Source organism: Oryctolagus cuniculus, chromosome 6, assembly GCF_964237555.1.
Source record: "Oryctolagus cuniculus chromosome 6, mOryCun1.1, whole genome shotgun sequence".
Classification (NCBI taxonomy): Eukaryota; Metazoa; Chordata; class Mammalia; order Lagomorpha; family Leporidae; genus Oryctolagus; species Oryctolagus cuniculus.
This window is the reverse complement of record NC_091437.1, coordinates 121267565-121292144: the sequence shown is the minus strand read 5'-3', so window position 1 is coordinate 121292144 and position 24580 is coordinate 121267565. Positions and strand designations below refer to the sequence as shown.

Here is a 24580-nt window from a genome sequence, read left to right as displayed (position 1 = left end):
CAGAAATACGATCACTCATTTAAAGGAATGTAAATACAACAGGCTTCTAGTATATTTATTTCATCAGATCAAGAAACTTGGGAATATTTTATATTTAAATACAATGCATTGGAGATATTTAGAGCCAAAAGCTATGTAAGTCTCAGTATCCACTGAAAATGGAAGTCTGTATTCCCTATGACTGTAGATTTCCTCAACTCCTGTCCTCTGCAACTCTCAGAAGTATGAAATTGATAAATATCCCAATACCCCTTACTGAAAAAACAGCACTCAGTATTCATGTTAGCACCACTGATTATTTGTAAAAAGGTAAGAATATATTACATATTACATAGTAAAACCTCAGTGCAAAACACTCGAAAAGGGGGTTGGTTGTTAACAACCAATGATCACATTATTTTATTATAGTTCTTGCATTAGATGTTGGCCCACAAGGTGCAGGGTCAGAGCTAACTGTGTCACTTACTTGTACACAATTTGACATTTGTCATGTCATCTAAAATTGAAGAAAAAATTTCATGGATATTGAAGTTTTTGCACACTTAGATCCTTTTATTCTATTTGAAATAGGCATGTGATTTATTTCTTTTTTATGAAGGCTCGAAAATCTGTTAAAAGCAACAGATATACTGTACCTCATAAGTTAAATTTCACCTGGAGTTATGGGACCCTACTTAAGAGTTCACAAAACCATGAAAAAGAATAGTACAAGGCTGGTGCCATGGCTCACTTGGCTAATCCTCCGCCTGTGGCGAAAGCACCCCGGGTTCTAGTCCCGGTTGGGTGCCAGGTACTAGTCCCAGTTGCTCCTCTTCCAGTCCAGCTCTATGCTGTGGCCCAGGAGGGAAGAGGAGGATGACCCAAGTGCTTGGGTCCCTGCACCCGCCTGGGAGACCGGGAGGAAGTACCCGGCTCCTGGCTTTGGATTGGCACAGCGCTGGCCGTAGGGGCATTAGGGGAGTGAACCAACGGAAGGGAGACCTTTCTCTCTGTCTCTCTCACTGTCTATAACTCTCTGTCTCTCTCTCTCTCTCACTCTCTCTCTGCCTGGCAAAAAAAGAATAGTACAACACCTGCAATTAACATCATTTCTAATGGTTAAATTTTGAAGTTTTCTCAGTAAGACCTGGAACAAAGCAGGGATGTTCTGCACATCACTCCTTTTCAAAATTTTACTGGAAGTTCCAGCTAATGCAACAAGAAAAGGTATACAGATTTGCAAGAAAAGTAAAAATGCCTTTATTCACATATCTAAATAAAACCTCAAAAATTTGGCAAAAAACCTGGAGCTAATAAGTAATTACATCAAGTTTGCAGGATACAAGTCTAATATACGAAAGCCAAACACTGCACTATGTACTAGCAATGAAGAAGTGAAATTTGAAGCTAAAACCTCAATGCCACTGATATTACACTTTCTAAAATGAATTCTTAGGTATAAATCTAATCTAACAAAACATGTACAAAATCTTAGGAAAGCTACAAAACTCTGATAAAAAAATAAATGGTGAGATGATTTACGTTCAAGAATAGGAAGGCTCAATATTGTCAATATTTAAGTTCTAAAAAATGATACATAGATTATATCAATCTGAATCAAAATCCCACCATGTTGTTTTATAGATATTGACAAACTGATTCTAAAGCTCATATGGAGAGGCAAAGGCCCCAGAATAGCCAAAGCAGTATTGATGGAGCAGACAAAGTTGGAGAACTGACACCATCTGACATAATGACTTACTAGAGGGGTGGACACTGGGCATCTGGTGCAGCAGCTAATCCACTGCTTGGGACCCCTGCAGCCCATATCAAGGCAGCTGGGTTTGAGTCCTGGTTTTATTCATGATTCCAGTTTTCTGATAATGTGTACTGTGTCGGGGAGCGGGTTGGAAGAAAATGATGACTCAAATACTTGAGTTCCTGCCATTTCCATGGAAGCCTCAGATTGAGAATGTAGCTCCTGGATTCAACCTGGCTCAGCCCTAGATATTGTGGGTATTTGGGGGAATGAACTAGTAAAAGGAAGATGGTCCAAGTGTTTGGGTTCCTGCACCTGCATGGTGGACCCAGAGGAAGCTCCTGGCTTTGGGTGGACTCAGCTCTGGCCATTACATCCATTTGGAAAGTGAACCTGTGGTTGGAAGACCTTTCTCTCTCTCGCTCTCTGTAACTCTACCTCTCAAATAAAATCAAAAGAAGAGAAATGCAAATTAAAACAACTAGGTACCCTTACACATCTACTAAAATTTCTAAAAATCTGAAACACATCACCACAGGCTAACAAGGACATAGAAGCAATAGGAAAACAAAATGGAACACTCACTCTGGAGGACAGTTGAACAGCTTTTTTAATTTTAAAATATTTAAGAAAATTAAAGTATGCAAAGTATAAAATGTGATAATTTGATACACATATACATGGTGTAATAATGATCACATTCAAATTAATACATACACAATCATCTAAGTGATATGTTTTGTGTATTGGTATGGGGGGAATAAGGGAACTTAAAGTCCTTTCTCTTATAAAATTTAAACAATGAAATATCATTAACTATAGTCATTATACTATATACTAGCTTCCCAGAACCTCCTTTATCTTATAACTGAAAGCTTGTAATCTTTGTCCAACATCTCCTTACCTTCCACCATTGGTAGACTTCATTCCACTCTCTGCTTCTATGAGTTTCAAACCTTTTTCTAGATTTCACATATAAATTAAACAGCATTTTTTTGTTTCTGGCTTATTTCACTTAGCATAATATCTTTCAGACGCACTCATGTAGTCACAAATAGCAGAATTTCCTTCATTTTTAAGAAAGAAAGATAACCCAATGATTATAACAGTTTTCATTATCCATTAATTTATTGATGGACATCTTAAATATGGTGAATAATGCTTCAATGAACACAGAGGTGCAGATATTTCTTTGATATATTAATATAACTTCCTTTGGATGTTTATTTAGAAGTGGGATTGCACGATGGTATGGAAGTTCTATTTTTAACATTTTTGAGTAATCTCTTTACTAATTTCTATATTGGTTGAACCAATTAACATTCCTACCAATAGTGTACAAGTGTTCCCTTTTTGCTATATACTTGCCAACACTTATTTTCTATTGTCTTCATAATAGCCAACACAAAAGGTATGAGTTGATATCTCATTGCAGTCTTCATTTTCATTTCCATGGTGATTAGTGATGTTCAGTACCTTTTCATATATATGTTCATCATTTGTATGTCCTCTTTAGAAAAACATCTATTTACATGCTTTATCTACTTTTTTGAGTTTCTATATTTTGTTTCCTTTACTATGGAGTTGTATGAGTTATATATATGCAAATATATATATTTAATATATATAAATATATATATTAAACTAAAGATTTCTAAATGTATATTTAGAAAGCTTTTATTTAATTAATATAAATTTCATAGGTACAGCTTTTGGAATATAGCGGTTCTTCCCCCTATACCCGCCCTTTCACCCCCACTCCTGTCCCAACTCCAACTGCCTCTCAAATTCCATCCTTCATTAATATTCATTTTTAATTATACATAGAAGATCAACTCCATATTAAGTAAAGATTTCAAAAGTTTGCACCCACACAGACACACAAAGTACAAAGTACTGTTTGAAGACAAGTTTTACCATTAATTCTCATAGTACAACTCATTAAGGACAGAGGTCCTACATGTAGAGCATGTATACAGTGACTCCTATTGTTGCTTTAGTAATTGACACTCTGATTTATGATGTGAGTGACCACCTGAGGTTCTTGTCATGAGCTGCCAAGGCTACAGAAGCCTCTTGAGTCCACAAACTCCAGCATTTTATAGACAGAGCTGAAATCAAAATGGAAGTTCTCTCCTCCCCTCAGAGAAAGGTACCTCCTTTTTTGATAGTCCCTTATTTCCAGTGGGATCTCACAGAGACCTTTCATGTAGACCCTTTTTTGCCACAGTGTCTTGGCATTTAATGCCCAAAATGCTCTCCTGGGCTTTTTAGCCAGATCCGAATGCCTTAAGGGCTGATTCTGAGGCCAGAGTGATGATTTGGCCATTTGTCATTCTATGAGTCTTCTGTGTGGCCTGCTTCCCATGTTGGATTATTCTCTGCTTTTTAATGTTATCTATTGTTATTAGCAGGCAATTGGTCTTGTCTATGTGATCCTTTTGACACTTATTCCTATCTTTATGATCAGTTACGCACTTAAAATGATCACTTTAACTAGTATGATGGCATTAGTACCTGCCAGCTTAATGGGATTTGGAGTCCCATGTCAATTTTGTTTATTTTTTCAAAAAACAAGCTCTTCATTTTGCTGATCTTTTGTATTTGTTTTTCAATTTTTAGATTTCTTCTCTAATTTTAATGATTTCTTTTCTCCTATTAGTTTTGGGTTTGGTTTGCTGTTGTTTTTCTAGAACCTTGAGATGCATTGAGCTCATTTGGTGCCTTTTCAATTTCTTGATGTGGGCACCAAGTGCTATAAACTTTCCTCTTAACACTGCTTTTGCTATATCCCATAAGCTTTGATATGTTGTATTGTCATCTGCATTGGTTTCCAAAAAGTATTGCTTTCTTCTATGACCCACTTTGATTCAGAAGCACGTTGTTCAGTCTCCATGTGTTTTCTTATGTATTTTGTACACTAACCCTTTATCAGGTTTGCAAATGTTTTCCCATATACTGTCCACTACTTTTCATTATGTTGACTAGTTTCTTTGCTGGGAAAAATCCTTTAGTTTGATGTAGACCCACATTTACTTTTCTTTTGTTGACAGTACTTTTGGTGTCACAACTAAAAGTCATTGCCAACATCAATGTGAATGAGCTTTTTAAAATTTTATTTCTAGAAGTTTTACTCTTTCAGATATCAAATTTGAGAATTAACCTCAATTAATTTCTGTATATGGTGTAATATGAGGGTCAAGTTTCATTGTTTTACAGATGGATAGCCAATTCTCTCAATTCCCTTTATTGAAGAAACTACACTTATTCTATTGTGTATTCTTAGTGATCTTGTCAATATTAATTGACTATATATGTCTTGGTTTATTCTGGGTTCTCTACTTATGTGTCTTTTTTATGCCAATTCCATACTATTTTGGTTATTGCAGCTATGTAATATAGTGTTAAATTGAGAAATTTAATGTCTCCAATCTTTTTCTTCTCAAGATTACATTATTTGTTTTGGGGCTTAAACTATAAGTTTATTTTGATATAAAAAACTGAAAAATTTGCATGCATAGTTTTTTTTCTTTCCTTTTTCTTTTTTGCCCTTTTAAAAATATTTCCAATAAAGAATATAGAGTTCAAAGAGTAAATCTAGACTTGACAATTATATTTAAATATTATATACACATATAAACCAATTTTCTTGAAAGCAGGGACATTAATATGGCTATTCCACAACTGGGAATACAGTCAAAGGAAATGAAGTCAGGACTTGGAAGAGATACCTGCGTTTCCATGTTTAATACAGTCCAACTCACAAGACCTAAGATATGGCATCAATCTAGATATCTGTCACTTCATGATTGGATAAAGAAAATGTTATACACACACAAATACACACAAAAATAATGATAATTGAATACTATTCTGCCATAAGAAGAATGAAATCTTATTTCCAGCAAAATGGATGGAACTGTAAATTGTTATGCTAATGAAATAAGCCAGACACAGAGGAGAAATTCCACATTTTCCCTCATATGTAGAAGTTAATATACACATAGTATTCAGCTAAGAAGCTTCTGCACTGCAAAGAAAACACTCATCAAAGTGAAGATGTAACTAACAGAATGGAAGAAAATATTTGCAAACTATGCATCTGAAAAAGGATTAATATCCAGAATTTATAAAGAGGTCAAGAAACTCAAAACAACAAAACAATCGATGCAATTAAGAAATGGGCAAAGGACTTGAATAGAGTTTTTCAAAAGAAGAAATTCAAATAGCCAACAGACACATGAAAAAATGCTCAGGATCACCAGTAATCAGGGAATGCAAATAAAAAACACAATGATGTTTCATTTCACCAAGTTAGAATACCTCTCATACAGAAACCAGACAACAATTAATGATGACAAGGATGTAGGGAAAAAGTTACTCTAATCCACTATTGGTGGGAATGAAAACTAATATAGTCATTGTGGAAGACAGTATGGAGACTTCTCAGAAACCTGAAAATAGATCTACCATATGAACACAGCCATCCCACTCTTGGGAATTTACCCAAGGGAAATGAAATCAGCATATGAACAATTTACCTGTACCCCCATGTTTATTGTAACTGAATTCACAATAGCTAAGATATGGAATCAACCCAGATGTCCATCAACCAATGACTAGATTAAGAAAATGTGATATATATGTGTATGGAAAGAAAAAATAAGGAAAATGTGATATATATATATATATATATGGATGTGGATATATGTATATATATGTGTATATATATATACACATACACACACTGTGGAATACTACTCAGCCATAAAAAAGATGAAATCTTATCTTTTGCCACGAAATGGATGCAACTGGAAACCATTATACTTAGTGAAATAGCCAGTCCCCAAAAGACAGATACCATGTGTTTTCCCTGATCTTTGGTAACTAATAGAGTACAAAAAATGTAATGTATATGAGCAAAATTGACATTTGAGATCTGATTATTGTTTATAGCCCTTGTCTTTACTGTTGAGGATCAGTGTTTTTTACTTATTACTATTTGCTGAATTCTTTATTTACTGTATTAAGCTTATGATTATAAAATAAATTGATATAGACATGAAATTTGTTCACTTATATTAAAATTTAAAAAATTACTTTTCTCCTGAACAAGATGTGGATGCATATTATATGCTATATAAATATTTATGAATGTTGTCTTCACTAAATTATACCTCTTCCATGATAAAATCTCCTTTTATGATCCTTGTCATGAATTTCAAGCTTACATTGACTATTTAGGATATTTTGTGGCTTCATATGAATTTCAGGATTGTTTTCTCTACTACTGTTTTAAAAAATGCCATTAGGATTTTGAAAAAGATTGCATTAAATATTTGGATTTCTCTGGGCAGCATAGACTTTTTTAAAAAGTATTTTCTACCTAGTTTATCTTTTTAAAAAATTATCTATTTAAACGAATTACAGACAGAGAATTTTTCATCCACTTATTCATCCCCCAGATGGCCAGAACATCAAACGGTGGGCCAGGCCAATGTGAAGAGCTGGAGCTGCATCCAGGCCTCCTGTCGAGCAAGGGATATATTTCCATTTATTTGTGTATCCATTTTTTTCTTTTCAACTTTTATTTGATAAATATAAATTTCCAAACTACAACTTTTTAATTATAGCAGCTTTTCCCACCATAACCTCCCTCCCACCTGCAATCATCCTATGTCCCACTCCCTCTCTCATCCTATTCTTCATCATGATTCATTTTCAATTATGTTTATATACAGAAGATCAACTTAGTATATACTAAGTAAAGATTTCAACAGACTGCACCCACAAAGACACACCAAGTACAGAGTACTGTTTGAGTAGTAGTTTTACCATTAATTCTCATAGTACAACACATTAAGGGCAGAAGTTTTTAAAACAACATCAATTTCATTTCAGTGTGTAGATTTTTCACTTCTTTGGTAAAATTTTTCCCTGAGTATTTTTTAAGGATATTATAAATTAAATTGGCTTCCTAATTCTTTCAGATACTTTGTTGGTGTATAAAAAATAGAATTGATTTTTATTTTTGTATGATAGTTTTGTAGCTTGAAACTTTATTGAATTTGGCCATTAATGAAAAGAATTTTTTGATCAAATAGTGTTTTCTGTAAATACAACCATATCATCTGCAAGCAGAGACAATTTAACTTTTCCTTTCCAATTTATATGCCTTTTTACATTTTGTCCTGTACAATTGCTCTGGCTATGACTTCCTGAACTATATTGAATAGATATGAGTGGGCATTGTTTTCTTCTGGTTTTATAGGAAATGCTTTCAGCTTTTCACTGATGAATATGATGTCATCTGTGGGCTTTCCTTTATGATCCTTATCATTTTGAGGTTCTTCCTTCCATATTTAATTTCTTGAGAGTTTTTAGTATGAAGAAATGTGGAATTTCATATTTTCTATGTCTTTAAGATGATCATACTATTTTTACCCTTCATTCTGTTAAGGTGAAACAGCACAGTTATTCACATATGGAGCCAGCTTTGTATCCCAAAGATAAATTCCACCTGATCATATTACACACATTTTTTAATGAGTTGTTGAATTTGAATTTGGTTTGATAGCATTTTGCTGAGGATATTTGCATCTACATTCATCAGGAATTTTGGTCTATAATTTTATTTTCTTTTATTGTTATTATCTAGATTTGTTATAAGGACAATGTCAATCTTCTAAAATTAGTTCTGAAGTCTACTTTCATCTTCAATTATTTTTGAAACATCTCAAAAGACTTTTCCCCAGTTATTAATTAAATGGTTGATAGAACCCACCAGTAAAGTATTTAATCCAGGGCTTTTCTTTTTTGGATTTTTTGTTCACTGATTCAATCTCCTTACCTGTTATCGATTTGTTCTAATTTTGTGTTCCTGGGTTATTTTTCAATTATTTTATGTCTATTTTATTTTTTATTTACTTAATTTTTTCAACTTTTATTTAATAAATATGTTTCCAAAGTACAATGTTTGTATTATAGTGACTTTTTCCCCCCAAAATCATCCTCCCACAAGCAACCATCCCATCTCCCACTCCCTCTCCCATCCCATGCTTCATCATGATTCATTTTCAATTATCCTTATATACAGAAGATCAACTTACTATATACTAAGTAAAGATTCTAACAGATGCACCCACAAAGACACACAAAGTATAGAGTACTGTTTGGGAAGTAGTTTTACCATTAATTCGCATACTACAATACATTAAGGACAGAGGTCCTACATGGGGAGCAGGTGCACAGTGACTCCCGTTGTTGATTTAACAATTGACACTCTTGTTTATGACATCAGTAATCACCCGAGGCTCTTGTCATGAGCTGCCAAGGCTGTGGAAGTCTCTTGAGTTCACCAACACTGATCTTATTTAGACAAGGTCATAGTCAAAGTGGAAGTTCTCTCCTTCCTTCAGAGAAAGGTACTGCCTTCTTTGATGGTCCATTCTTTCCACTGGGATCTCACTCACAGAGTTTTTTTTCTTATTGGACAGGCAGAGTTAGGCAGTGAGACAATTAGACAGACAGAGAGACATTTGGTTCACCCCCCAAATGGCTGCTATGGCTGGCACTGTGCCAATCCGAAGCCAGGAGCCAGGTGCTTCTTCCTGGTCTCCCATGTGGGTGCAGGGGCCCAAGCACTTGGGCCACCCTCCACTGACTTCCTGGGCCACAGCAGAGAGCTGGACTGGAAGAGGAGCAGCTGGGACTAGAACCCGGTAGCCATATAGGATGCTGGTGCCACAGGTGGAGGATTAGCCAAGTGAGCCACAGCACTAGCCCCCTCACAAAGATTTTTCATTTCGGTCTTTTTATTTTTTGCCACAGAATCTTGGCTTGCCTGCGAAATCTTTCCATGCCTGCAAAACTCTCATAGGCTTTTTAGCCAAATCCAAACGCCTTAAATGCTGATTCTGAGGCCAGAGTGCTGTTTAGGGTATTTGTCATTCTATGAGTCTGCCGTGTATCCTGCTTCCGATATAGGATCATTCTGTCCTTTTTAATTCTATCAATTATTATTTGCTGACACTGGTCTTATTTATGTAATCCCTTTGACACTTAATCCTATCTTTTTGATCAATTAAGAACTGAAACTGATCACTTTAACAAGATGGCATTGGTACGTGCCACCTTGATGGGATTGAATTGGGATCCCCTAGCTCTACCATTAAGGGTAAGTCTGAGTGAGCATGTGCTGAACTGTACATCTCCTTCCTCTTTTTTTTTCTTTTTTGTCTTTTTTTTTGACAGGCAGAATGGACAGTGAGAGAGACAGAGAGAAAGGTCTTCCTTTACTGTTGGTTCACCCTCCAATGGATGCTGCGGCTGGCACACTGCGGCCAGCATGCTGCGCTGATCTGAAACCAGGAGCCAGGTGCTTCTCCTGATCTTGCATGCAGGTGCAGGGCCCAAGCACTTGGGCCATCCTCCACTGCACTCCTGGACCACGGCAGAGAGCTGGACTGGAAGAGGGGCAACTGGGACAGAATTCGGCGCCCCGACCCGAACTAGAACCTGGTGTGCTGGCGCCACAGGCGGAGGATTAGCCTATTGAGCCATGGCACTGGCCTCGTTCCTCTCTTATTTCCACTCTTATATTTAACAGGGATCACTTTTCAGTTAAATTTAAACGACTAAGAATAACTGCGTTAATTAAAGAGTTCAACCAATGGTGTTAAGTAGAAACAAATACTAAAAGGAATGAAATAGTAAGTTGTTCCTCAACAGTCAGGATAAGGGCTGATCAAGACATTGTTTCTAATAGTGTCCATTTCACTTTAGCAGGTTTCCTTTTAGGGCTCAGTTAGTTGTCACCAATCAGGGAGACTATATGATATTTGTCCATTTGGGACTGGCTTATTTCACTCAGCATGATGTTTTCCAGATTCCTCCATTTTGTTGCAAATGACGGGATTTCATTGTTTTTGACTGCTGTATAGTATTCTATAGAAATCATATCCCATAACTTCTGTATCCAGTCTTCTATTGATGGGCATTTGGGTTGATTCCAGGTCTTAGCTATTGTGAATTGAGCTGCAGTAAACATGGAGGTGCAGACAGCTCTTTTATTTGCCAATTTAATTTCCTTTGGGGAAATTCCAAGGAGTAGGATGGCTGGATTGTATGGTAGGGCTGCATTCAGGTTTCTGAGCAATCTCCAAACTGACCTCCATAGTGGCTTTACCAGTTTGCAGTCCCACCAACAGTGGGTTAGCGTCCCTTTTTCCCCACATCCTCACCAGCATCTGCTGTTAGTTGATTTCTGAATGTGAACCATTCTAACCGGGGTGAGGTGAAACCTCATTGTGGTTCTGATTTGCATTTCCCTGATGGCTAGTGATCCTGAACATTTTTCCATGTGTCTGTTGGCCATTTGGATTTCCTCTTTTGAAAAATGTCTATTGAGGTCCTTGGCCCATCTCTTAAGTGGGTTGTTTGTTTCGTTGTTGTGGAGTTTCTTGATCTCTTTTTAGATCCTGGTTATTAACCCTTTATCTGTTGCACAATTTGCAAATATTTTTTCCTATTCTGTTGGTTGCTTCTTCACTATCCTGACTATTTCTTTTGCAGTACAGAAACTTCTCAATTTGATGCAATCCCAAATGTTAATTTTGGCTTTGACTGCCTGTGCCTCTGGGATCTTTTCCAAGAAGTCTTTGCCTGTGCCTGTATCTTGCAGGGTTTCTCCAATGTTCTCTAATAATTTGATGGCGTAGAGTCATAGATTTAGATCATTAATCCATGTTGAATGGACATTTGTGTAAGGTGTAAGGTAGGGGTCTTGCTTTTTGCTTCTGCATGTGGAGATCCAGTTTTCCCAGCACCATTTATTGAAGTGACTCTCCTTACTCCAGGGATTGGTTTTGGATCCTTGATCAAATATAAGTTGGCTATAGAAGTTTGGATTGATTTCTGGTGTTTCTATTCTGTTCCATTGGTCTATCCATCTGTTTCTGCACCAGTACCATGCTGTTTTGATTACAACTGCCCTGTAGTAGGTCCTGAAATCTGGTATTGTGATGCCTCCGGCTTTGTTTTTGTTGTACAAGATTGCTTTAGCTATTTGAGGTCTCCTGTGTCTCCATATGAATTTCAGCATCATTTTTTCCAGATCTGAGAAGAATGTCTTCGGTATTTTGATTGGTATTGCATTGAATCTGTAAATTGCTTTTGGGAGAATGGACATTTTGATGATATTGATTCTTCCAATCCATGAGCATGGAAGATTTTTCCATTTTTTGGTATCCTCTTCCATTTCTTTCTTTAAGGTTTTGTAATTTTCATCGTAGAGATCCCTAACGTCCTTGGTTAATTTATTCCAAGGTATTTGATTGTTTTTGTAGCTATTGTGAATGGGATTGATCTTAGAAGTTCTTCCTCAGCCATGGCATTGCCTGTGTATACAAATGCTGTTGATTTTTGTGCATTGATTTTATAGCCTGCTACTTTCCCAAACTCTTCTATGAGTTCCAATAGTCTCTTAGTAGAGTTATTTGGATCCCCTAAATAAAGAATCATATCATCTGCAAAGAGGGATAGTTTGACTTCTTCCTTCCTAATTCGTATCCCTTTAATTTCTTTTTCTTGCCTAATAGCTCTGGCTAAAACTTCCAGAACTATATGGAATAGCAGTGGTGAGAATGGGCATCCCTGTCTGGAACCAGATCCCAGTGGAAATGCTTCCAACTTTTCCCCATTTAATAGGATGTTGGTCTCTTTTTTTGGTTTCTGTTGGCATGGAATATCTTTTTCCAACCTTTCACTTTCAGTCTGCATGCATCTTTGAAAGATGTGTTTCTTGTAAGCAGCAGATAGATGGGTTTTGTTTTTTAATCCATTCAGCCAGTCTGTGTCTGTTAATTGGATAGTTGAGGCCATTTACATTCAATGTGACTATTGATAAATAGTGACTTTGCCCTGCCAATTTTCCAAAGATATTTGTAATATATGCTTTGAACTTCCTGTGATCATTTACTGGGAGATTTTCTTTCTTTACCTTCTTTTGTTTGATGGCTGCGTTTCTGTGTGTAACACATCTTTAAGCATCTTTTGCAGAGCTGGATGAGTGGTGACAAATTCTTTCAATTTCTGTTTGCTGTGAAAGGTCTTTATTTCCCCTTCATTCACAGATGAGAGCTTTTCTGGATGTAATATTCTGGGCTGGCAATTTTGTCTCTTAGTACCTAGCTATATCTCTCCATTCCCTCCTAGCCTGTAGGGTTTCTGATGAGAAGTCTGCTGTGAGTCTAATTGGAGATCCTCTGAGAATAATCTGATGTTTCTCTCTTGAACATTTTAGAATCTTTTCTTTATGTTTCACTGTGGTGAGTTTGATTACAACGTGTCATGGTGAGGATCTGTATTGTTCATGTGCATTAGGGGTTCTATGAGCTTCCTGTAATTGGATGTCTCTTTCCTAATCAAAACCTGGGATGTTTTCTGCTAGTATCTCACTAAAAGACCTTTTAATCCTTTCTCTCCATGCCTTCAGGAACTCCTAGAACCTGAATGTTGTTTTTTTAATAGTATCCTGTAGATTCCCAACACTATTTTTTAGATTTCTAATTTCCTCTTCTTTTCTTTGGTTTGACTGTATACTTTCCTGTTCTCTGTCTTCTATAGTCTGATATTCTCTCTTCTGCCTCACTGATTCTTTTTTAAGGCTCTCAAATGTGCTTTTCATTTGTATATTGAACTCTTTATTTCATTTTGGTTTCTCTTCAATATCTCAGTTTCATATTCTACTAAATTCCTCATTTCATTTTGATTCCTGCTTAAGATTTCATTTTCACTAGAGAGATTTTCTGTCCCATCCTGTATTGATTTCTGTAGCTCAAGAATTTATTTTTGATAACTTCTAAATGTTCTTATAAATTTTTTGAAATCCGTATCTTGTATTGTTTCTATCTCATCATCTTCATAATCTTGTTTCAGAGTGTCATCTTCATTTGGGAGTGTCATGATGTCTTCCTTGTTCTTGTTTCCTTGGTTTCTGCATTTGTTGCTTGGCATTGTGGAGATATTCTTTGGTTTCTTCTTTTTATTTTTTTATTTTTATTTTTTTCACTGTGGTGGTTTTTCTTGTTACACCATGACTCTAGATTAAGTGGACTGTCTGCTTTTGGTGAATTACTAGAGGTTTGTGGTGAGTGTGGCCAGAGAGCTCTGTTCAGTTCTTCAGGGTTAAGGGTGTGCCAAAGGTGACACACCCAGGTTTGGTGTGGTAAATCTTTTCTTTTTTTTTTTTTTATTCAGAAGGGAATTAATTCCACTCAGCTAAGCTCTTCTCCTTGATGGCAATCAGTGCCTGAGTGCTAGCCCCTGTGGGTATAATATTCGTCTGCTCTGTCCCAAGGACCACACAAAGGATCTGTGTAGTCCTCAGTATAAGCTCAGATTCCCCTGCAATGTCTCTCACCAGGTAGCCAAGGCTGCCCAAATTTGTGGTGTCTCCCACTGAGACTACTCATGTCTCAGCCACACTGTGAGTTCCCCCAACCACCCTCAGTTGTTTTTTTTTTCTTCACAGTCCCGGTTCATAAGCTCCACACATTCACTAGGTCTTAGTCTCCTGTTATTACTCCCCACCAGAGTCAGGTTTTTCTGCTTGGCTGAGGGCAGACCCAGCCCCAAGCTGGCACAGCTGTTTTTTTTTTTTTTATCTTTTATTTAATGAATATAAATTTCCAAAGTACGACTCATGGGTTACAATGGCTTCCCCCCCCATACCGTCCCTCCCACCAACAACCCTCCCCTTTCCCACTCCCTCTCCCCTTCCATTCACATCAAGATTCATTTTCGATTATCTTAATATACAGAAGATCAGCTTAGTATACCTTAAGTAAGTATTTCAACAGTTTGCTCCCACACAGAAACATAAAGTGAAAAATAATAGATGATTTTTTTAAAATGATGATGAAATCAGATCAGACCTATTGTCATGTTTAATCCCAGTGAGAGTCAAGTTGGGAATTGAAAATTTCTTTCTTTTTTTTTTTTTTTTTTTTTTTTTTTTTACAGAAGATCAGTTTAGTGTACATTAAGTAAAGATTTCAGTCGTTTGCACCCCCATAGAAACACAAAGTGAAATATACTGTTTGAGTACTCGTTATAGCATTAAGCCTCAGTGTACAGCACGTTAAGGACCGAGATCCTACATGAGGAGTAAGTGCACAGTGACTCCTGTTGTTGACTTTACCAATTGACACTCCTGTTTATGGCATCAGTAATCTCCCTATGCACCAGTTATGGCACAGCTGTTACATGTGTCCAAAATGGCACCTGCTCTATTGTCTCACTCACCTTTGTAAGGTGAGTGGAGAGAGAATCATGTCCATATTATTTTTATTTTTTTTCTCTCCTCTAGTTAGGCTGGTATACTTTCCCCCATGGGGCTTCAAGCCTCGTTCCCTCTGGGCTCTTCCTGCTGCTTTTCCACCAGTGTCTTGGGCTACTGCTGTTTCACCTCACCTCCCTTTCCAGCGCTGGAGCAGAGACTCTCTTGGCACCTGGGCTCCCGAGCCATGGGTGCCTGTGCCCTCCACGTTGGTCCACCATATCCCTCTAATTCTGTTAGAGTTTCCTCTGCAGTTTTTTTCCTAACTCTTCCCTGAGACTACAGTATCTCCACTTTTATTAAACTATATTTTCCTGGACTATCAGTGAGCTCCCTCCCTATTCCACCATCTTGGAGCCCCTAACACTTCAAATTTTTCTTTTTAAGTTGCTGATGTATTCAGGATATTAATCCTTTGTTAGATAGGTGGTTTATAAATATTTTCTCCCATTCTATTGGATGTCTCTTCACTCTTGATCATTTACATTGCTATGAAAAAGCTTATGGTTTTGGTATGGTTGCATTTGTTTAGTTTTGCTTATTTTTTTTTGGTGAAGATTTATTTATTTTATTTGAAAGGCAGAGTTGCATAGAAGCAGAGGAAGAGAGAGAGTGAGGTATTCCATCTGCTGGTTCACTCCCCAAATAGCCACAATGGCCAGAGCTGGGCCAACCCAAAGCTGGGAGCTTCTTCTGGGTCTCCCATGTGGGTGCAGGGGCCCATGGATCTGTACCATCTTCTTCTTTTTTTTTTACAGGCAGAGTGGACAGTGAGAGAGAGAGAGAGACAGAGAGAAAGGTCTTCCTTTGTCTTTGGTTCATTCTCCAATGGCGACCGCGGCCGGCGCGCTGCGCTGATCCAAAGGCAGGAGACAGGTGCTTCTCCTGGTCTCCCATGCAGGTGCAGGGCCCAAGCACCTGGGCCATCTTCCACTGCACTCCCTGGCCACAGCAGAGAGCTGGCCTGGAAGAGGGGCAACTGGGACAGAATCTGGCACCCTGACTGGAACCAGAACCCGGTGTGCCGGCACCACTAGGCGGAGGATTAGCCTATTGAGCCGCGGCGCCGGCCATGTACCATCTTCTATTGCTTTCCAAGCCACATGAGCAGGGAGCTGAATTGGAAGTGGAGCAGCTGTGACTCTAACCAGTACCCATATAGGATGCCGGCATTGCAGGCAGCAGCTTTCTCCACTATGCCACAGCACTGGCCTCTTAGTTTTGCTTTTGTTGCCTGGGGATTTAGGGGGTCTTGTCCAAGAGGTCGTCCCCTTGGAGTGTTTCCAATAAGTTTTCTTCTAGCAACTTATGATCTAAGGTCTTAAATTTAGGTCTTTGCTCCATCTTGAGTTGATTTTTGTATATGTTGGGAGTTATGGATCTAATTTCATTCTTCTACAAATATGCATGGCAATTCTGCCAGCACCATTTGTCAAAGAGATTATTCTTCCTTCACTGTAGTCTAAGTACTTTTGTCAAAAATCCGTTGGCTATATGTATATGGATGAATTTCTGGGCTTTATGTTCTGTTCCATTGATCTATGTATTGGTTTTCATTCCAGTACTAAGCCGTTTTAATTACTACAGCTTTGCTGTATGCTTTAAAATCAGGTATTGTGATGCCTCCAGCTTGGTTTTTCTTGCTCAGGATGACTTTGGCTATCTGGAGTCTTTTGTGGCTCCATATGAATTTTAGGATTGGTTTTTCTAGTTCTGTAAAGAATGTCATTGATATTTTGATAGGGATCACATTGAATCTGTAGATTGCTTTAGGCAGCATAGACATTTTAATGGTATTGATTATTCTGATCTATGAGCAAGGAATATCTTTCTATTTTTGTGTGTGTCCTTGATGATTTCTTTCATGAACCTTTGATAATTTTCATTGTAAATGAAAATTCCACGTCTTTGGTTATATTGGTAAATATTTAATTTTTCTGTGGCTATTGTGAATGGCATTTTTATTGATTTCTTTTTCTGTGAGCTTATCACTAGCATACAAAAAATATACTGGTTTTTATGTGTATATTTTTCAACCTGCAAAACCTGAATTGGTTTATCAGTTCTAACAGTTTCTGGTGGCGTGTTTATGTACACAATCGTGTCATCTGCAAACATGGATAATTTGACTTCCTCTATTCCAATTTTGATGCCCTTTATTTTTTCTCCTCCCTAATTGCTCTTGCTAAAGCTTCCAGTACTGTATTGAATATGAGCGTTAAAACTGGACATCCTTGTCTTCTTCTAGATCATTCAGGATGATATGGCTGTTGGCTTGTGATATATAGCCTTTATAATTTTGAGGAATTTTCCTTCCATACCTAATTTGTGGAGGGTTTTTATTATGAAGGGTGTTGAATCATCAAATGCTTTCTCTGTGTCTATTCAGATGACCATGTGGTTTTTTTTTTCTTCATTCTACTGATGTGATTTACGACATTTATTGATTTGCAAATATTGAACTATTCTTGCATTTCTGGGATAAGTCCCACTTCATTGTCATGTGTGATTTTTTAATGTGGTTTTGGATTTGATTTGTTAGTATTTTGTTGAGAATCTTGCATCTATGTTCTTTAAGGATATAGATCTTTACCTTTCTTTTTTGTGTAATGTCTTTGATTTTGGTATCAAAGTAATACTGGCCTCATAAAATGAGTTTGGCAGAATTCCATCCTGGTCAATATTTTGGAAAAGTTTGAAGAGTATGGGAGTTACTTTCTCTTTGAATGTTTTGTAGAATTCAGTAGTAAAGCCATCAGGTCTTGGACTTTTCCTTGATGGAAGACTTTAAATTACTGCTTCAATCTCATTGCTTGTTATGGGTCTGTTTAGATTGTCAATATATTCTTAATTTAATTCTTGGTAGGTTATATGAATACAGGAACTTACCATTTCTTCAAAGTTCTCCAGTTTATTAGTATATAGTTCTTCATAGTAATTTAAGATCTTTTGTATTTCAGTGGTATCAATTGTAGTGACTCCTTTTTCATCTCTAATTTTACTTATTTGAGTGTTTTGTCTCTTTTTTCTTTGTTAGTCTGGCTAGAGATTTATCTGTCTTATTTATCTTCTCAAAAAAACCTCAACTTTTTCTTGATTTTTTTTGTTTCAATTTCATTTATTTCTGCTCTGATCCTTATTATTTCTTGGCTCCTGCTGTTTGGGGGTTTAGTTTGTTCTTGTTTTTTTTTGTTGTTGTTGTTTGTTTGTTTGTTTTTTAAGTCTTCAAGACATGTAATTAGCTATTTAATTTGATACATTTATTTTTAATGTAAGCACTTAATGCTGTAAACTTCCCACTTAATAGAACTTTTGCTGTGTCCCATAGATTTTGATATGCTGTTTTCCATTTTCATTTATTCAATGAAAGTTTTTATTTTCTTTTTAATTTCTTCAATAACCAATTGATTATTCAGTAGCATGTAGTTTAATTTCCAAGTATTTATGAGTGTTCTAATATTCTTTTTGTTGTTGATTTCTTGTTTTATGGTCTGAAAAGTTTCATGGTATGATTTCAATCTTTTTATATATGCTGAGACTCAACTTGTGGCATAATACGGTTCTATTCTAGAAAATGTTCCATGTGCTGATGAGAAGCAGGTGTATTCTGTAGTTGAGTGAAATATCCTGTAAATATGTTAGGTTCATTTGTTTGATAATATGTTTCATCATGTTTCTTTATAAATTTTTTTGTCTGGATGTCCATTGATTACAGTGGGGTGTTGAAGTCACTCATTATTATTATATTTGAGTCTATCTCTCCCTTCAGGTCCAAAAGTATGTTCTATATAGATAGGAGTGGTCTTGTGATGAGTTGCATATATGTTTACAACTTCTGTGTCTTCTTGCTAAATTGAAACTTTTATCAAAATATAATGTCCTTCTTTATCTCTTTTTACAGTTTTTGATTTAAAGTCTTTTATCTGATATCAGAATAGCTATGCATGCTTGCTTTTGATTTCCAATTGCCTGGTATATCTTTTTCCAACCATTCACCTTAAGTCTGTGTGCATCTTTTTTTTGGTGGGGGGGGAAGCGAATTTCCTGTAGATAGCATATAGTGGAGTCATATCTTTTTTTAATCCATTCAGCCAACCTAAGTCTTTTGGTTGGTGAATTTAATCCATTTATATTCAAGGTTAGTATTGACAGATAAGAACTAAGACCTGTCATTTTCTTGATTGAATAATGATTCTATCTGCTCTGTTAGTGAATTTGGTGGTTTCAGAATGTTTACTTCTAATTCAGGACACTCTTAAGCATTTCTTTTAAGCCTGGTTTGTTGGTGAATTCTCTGTTTTTGGTTATCTGGAAAATATTAGGGCCGGCACTGTGGCATAGTGGGTTAACCTGCTACCTGCGTGAATGCCTTTTTGCTTTTCTTTCAGGAATACCTATAATGTGAATATTTTGTTGTTTAATGATATCCCATATTTTGTTTAGACTTTCTTGGCTCTTTTTTATTTTTTTTCTCTTTATTTTTGTCTGATTGGTTTATTTCAAAATTCTTGTCTTTGAGATCAAAAATTCTTTTCTCCACTTGATCTATTCTGCTGTTAAAGCTCTCAGTCCTACTTTTTATTTCACTGATTGAAGATTTCATCTCCAAAATTTCTGTTTGGTTCTTCTTAATGAATTTTATCTCCTTAGTAATATTTTAATTCATTCCACTCATTGATTTCCTCCTTTCTTTAATCTATCTGTATTCTTTTGTGTCTCATTGAGTTTCCTTACAATCATTTTGAATTCTATATCTGTAATTTCAAAGATTTTCTTCAGTTCAAGATCTAAGTCTGGAGCAGTATTGTGTTCTCCTGGTTGTGTCATTCTACCATGCTTCCTCATGCCTCCCATGTCCGTGTATTGACATCTGCCTATCTGGTATACCTATCCCTTTTTTATGAAGTAGGTTTTGTTATAAAATAGTTTATGGTTTAGCTGGTATACAGGGTATCACTTGACTTGCTGCTTTGGTTTAAGGTGAGCCCTGGAGTGTAGTCTCTGAGTCAATGTCAGCTGTCTATAAGTGACACTGTGGACTAATCTGCTGTAGTTTGTAGGGATGGAAGTGTGGCTTTGATATGAATAAGGGTTTCATTAGGTGTGTATCTTTGGTCCACAGACAGTTCAGTGTCAGTTTCCCTGATGTATGTGATAGCCAGAGCCTTGTTATTGATGCTGAAGGAGACAGGAGTGGCTGCCCCCTTGTCCAAGTGGCAAGCCTGAGTGATGCTGGAGCTTGTGGCACCAGTTGCTGTGGCTCTAGGACTGTGGCTCATAGGTCCATGTGGATGGACCCTTCCCCAGGTCCTGCCAGGAGAGTCCAATTGGTTCTGTGGCTTATAATACCAGCAGCCCTAGTCCTGGGACTAGAAGATATGACGTGAACTCTTCCAGTCCTACAGGGTGACTACAAAGAATATAAGAGATTTTACTCAGGAGGGTATGAGTCCAGAGAGGTGGAATGCAGGTAGATTCTAGTGCCAATGAGAAATTCGGAACAAATTGTTACAGTCTTAGTGTTGCAGGGAATAGTGAGGTCATTATCCAGATCTCCCAGTGTGGAAGTTGATTTTTTTATGGTCTGCTTCTGCTGTAATCTCCCAGAAGCTAAAGTGAGTCTCCCTTGCTCACATAGAATATGTGAGCATAGCTCTGGGGCTAAAGCACAAAAAGTCTCAGGGTTGCAGGATGCAGGGGATATGTGTTAGTTCCACACAGTTGCCCTGACTCTATGATCCTGGTAGAAAAACAGAGGCACACTATGTGACATTTTGCTGACAAGTATGGCATTCTGTGGGAGTGGATTAGGGGAAAGAAACAATTGGGCTTCCCTGCTCCAAGCCCCTCAGTTGCTCAGACCCCAGTCAGCTCCCCAAGCTGAAATAAAAGTGCATGGGTGACTGTGATAAAACTGTGGTACGCATACAGTGATTTCTTCCTACCTTGGCATGGTTAGATGGCAGCTCATGGCCAGCAGCTGGCTACACTGTGGGAGGCTCTTTCTGCAGGTTATCTCTGTCTTCTCTCCTCTTATCTATGCAGTCTTTTTTTTCTTTTACTTCTTCACTGAAAATTTCAGTCAGACCCCTGGAAACAGTCTTTCCATTGTTCTTTTCATATCCTGGAGTAGCTGCTAGTGTGGCTACACCCTATTCATCCATCTTGTATCTCCCACAACTGATTTATATACGTTTTGATCTTATACTCTGCAACTTTGCTAAATTCATTTATTAGCTCAAATAGTTTTCCTGTGGATTCTTTGGGCGTTTGTATATATGGGATCATCTCATCTGCAAACAGAGGTAATTAAACTTGTTTATTTCAAGTTTAAATGCTTCTTATTTCCTATCTGGCTGCTCTGGCTAGAATCTCTAATATGATAGAGTTAGAATAATATTAAATAATAGGGGTGCCATGATCTTGGAAAGCTGTCTGTCCCTACTCAGGAAATGTTGGCTATGCCTTTTTCATATATTTTTAAAATATTTGCTTATTTATTTGAAAGTCAGAGTTACACAGAGAGATGGAGAGACAGAGAGACAGATCTTTCATCTGTTTATTCTCTCCCCAAATGGCCACTGGGCCAGGCCGAAGCCAGGAGCTTCATCCAGAGCTCCCACATGGGTGGCAGGGGCCCAAGTACTTGGATCACCTTCTGCTGCTTTTCCCAGGCCATTAGCAGGGAGCTGGATCAGAGGTGGAGCAGCTGGGACATGAATTGGTGCCCATATGGGATGCTGGCACTGTAGGAGGAAGCTTTATCCAGTATGTCACAATACTTGCACCTCATAAATGTCTTTTATCTCTTATAATGGGTAGCAACTTTTCTTCTGTTTTTAGTTTTTTTAATAGTGTAAATTGTTGGATTTTGTCAAACGCGTCCCTGCATTAGTTGAGATGATCATATGTTCTTTTTCCCCCTTTTTTCTATTATTATGCTGTGTTACATTGATTTGTTTTGTTGAACCATCCTTACATTCCTGGAATAAATCTCATCTGGCCATAGAGTATAATGCTATTAATGTGTTTTTGGATTTGGCTTGCCAATATTTTGTTAGAGAGGGTTTTCAAATTTAATTTAATTTTTTTAAATTATAATGTAAGGAATTGTGGACCCCTAGTTTAAAAAGAGTTACCTGCTAGTCAAGGCAAAAAAGACAAAATGCTGATCAATAGGACTACATTAACAACAAAGAAGTCTTCAATAGAGTGTCCCTGTGTCCCAGGGTTGTCTGGTTTTCTTCAACATTTTATTAATGACTTAAACACAAAGACAGCTGAAAGAGCTGCAAGGAAGAGGTAATATTTGAAGGAATGAAGTAAAGATTATGACAGCCTGAAATGTTCAGTCCAACTAACAAGATGTATTCAAACATGGGATCAATATTTTGAGTCCAGTGAAAGGGTGAAGTAAGGGGACTTGCTGAGTCAACAGCTATTCCCATGAAGGAAGCTGTGATTAGGGTGACTGCAGACCGCACAGCTGAGCATTCTGAGGCTCCAGAAGAAGGGTGAGCTGGGGCTGTGCTGACGCTCTGCCGTGTCCACGGCATACATGTGCATACATATGTGATGTGTGGGGCTTGCTTAGTGCTGCTCCTGGCTCTGCCGGCAAATCCACATCTGGAACATTTATTGCCTGCAGTTCTGGGTGCCAATTTTTAAGTGACAAACTGGAGTCCTTCCAGAAGAGAGTGACCAGGACAAAGAAAGGGCTCAAAATCATGTCAGGCCAGGAAGTATTGAAGGAACCAGGGCTTTTTAGCCTGGGGGAGAGAAGATTAACTTGGGGATTTGACAATTGTTTTCTGATTATGTGAAAGGAGAGAGAGACTTGGTCTGTGTGTTTGTAGAGTAGAGGAATTGTCCTAAAGGTGGAAGTTTGACAAAGGGAGAGGTCAACCTTCTACAGGAGATAATTTCCAGCAGTCAATGAGATGTCAAACATGTGTGGGTTGGACACAGTGTGGATGCCAGAAAAAAGTGCTTGAACCGCTTACCCCACCCCCTACACGTGCACACTTTCTGAGGAACTGCTTCCCACACCTTTATGGTTGTCATAGGAATGCATCAGATATTCCACATGGCCCATTTAGGCCATTGAGTCTTCCTCAGAGAATTTGAGTGAGGAAGAGTCAGGTTGCCTATGGCTAAAGTTCTACAAGGCAAAACTAGGGAAGAGTTCCTCACCAGGAGCAGACTAATATACAGCAATGAAGAAGAATAAAACTAGCACTCAGGAGAGAAGAGAAGGGGAGGGGAACAAAAAGGATATTTGAGACCTGAATTACACTTATTCCTGAAACTCAGAATCCTCTTATCCTTGGAATTAACTTTCTTGAATTTATGAAACACTGTAGTTTCATACGAGAAGGTCTCTTTTACTCAAATTACAGCTGAGTTTTTGTCCCTGTTAGTTTAAAGGACTCTAATACTAGCTATCTCTGGAGGTAATGAGGTCTCTATCTTTAGAGGCCTTTAAGAGAAACAGGGCTACCATCACCTGCTACAACGGATAGAGTAAGAGTAAAAATGTAATAGGATTAATCATGGGTTGATAATTTTTAAAGCTGAAATACAGATTTATTATCTTTTTTCTCTGTGTGCATTTGACATTTTTTATTAAGAAAAAAATGCTATGGAAAGGATTCAAGCACTGAGGGAAGTTAGACCAATGGTTCTTGAAAATATCAGATTCCTTTGGGTAAATCTTTAAGAATCCAGAGCCTCTCCCATGGAAATTTTGATTCAACAGGTTGGGGATAAGGCTCAGGATTCTATGCAGTTCCAAAGCTCTGCAGGCAGTGCTTACAATCAAAGGTAAAGTCATTGATGCATTAGATGGCATTTAAAGCACTTCAAAATCTAAGCTCCAGTGGCTCAAGAGATTCTAAGACTGTAGACAACCAAAACCTTCAATTTTTTAAATGTAGAACCTGATTCAAAGAGGCCAAGCAAATAAAGTTACAAAGTTTGTTCAGTGGCAACAGAAAATGGATAAATCCCAGATAATCTCATGTTTTCTGTCTCATTCTCACTGATTTTATGAAATTCTGAAAACCTTTTTGATCAATCAGATAATACAAAGAAAACAGATTTATACCCAATATTTGGTTCAAACCTTAATTCTTCCACTTACGAAACTTTCTGTGTCTGTTTCTTAATCTGCATTGACTTCCCATAGTTGTTGTAGATTGGTCAATATGTACAGTGCTTGAAACAATGATTAGCATGTGATAAACAGTGTTTGCTACTGTTACATTGTTGCATTACCCTCATGAGGAAACTCTCACTGAAGGCCTTCTTGAAAACTTTGCATGGTTATTAATTGTTGACAATTGAGAGCCGGGTGGAGGACTTCCAGCCCGCACCCAGTATCTGGCTTATTGCTTCGTGTCATCCTGTTCAGTATAAGAGGCCGTTGCTCAGACCACAGACCTTGAGTCATAACTTCAGCCTCGTGGGCCACCCTAGCTGCAGTCTGAGAGGAGCAAGACGCA

The 24580-nt window shown here is 37.5% G+C and overlaps 1 long non-coding RNA gene across 5 annotated transcripts in view; it reads right to left on the bottom strand.

Moving 5' to 3' along the window:
- The window catches only part of LOC103348092 (uncharacterized), a 558105-nt gene that overhangs the window by 5841 nt on the left and 527684 nt on the right, over window positions 1-24580 (bottom strand). The window lies entirely within an intron of this gene.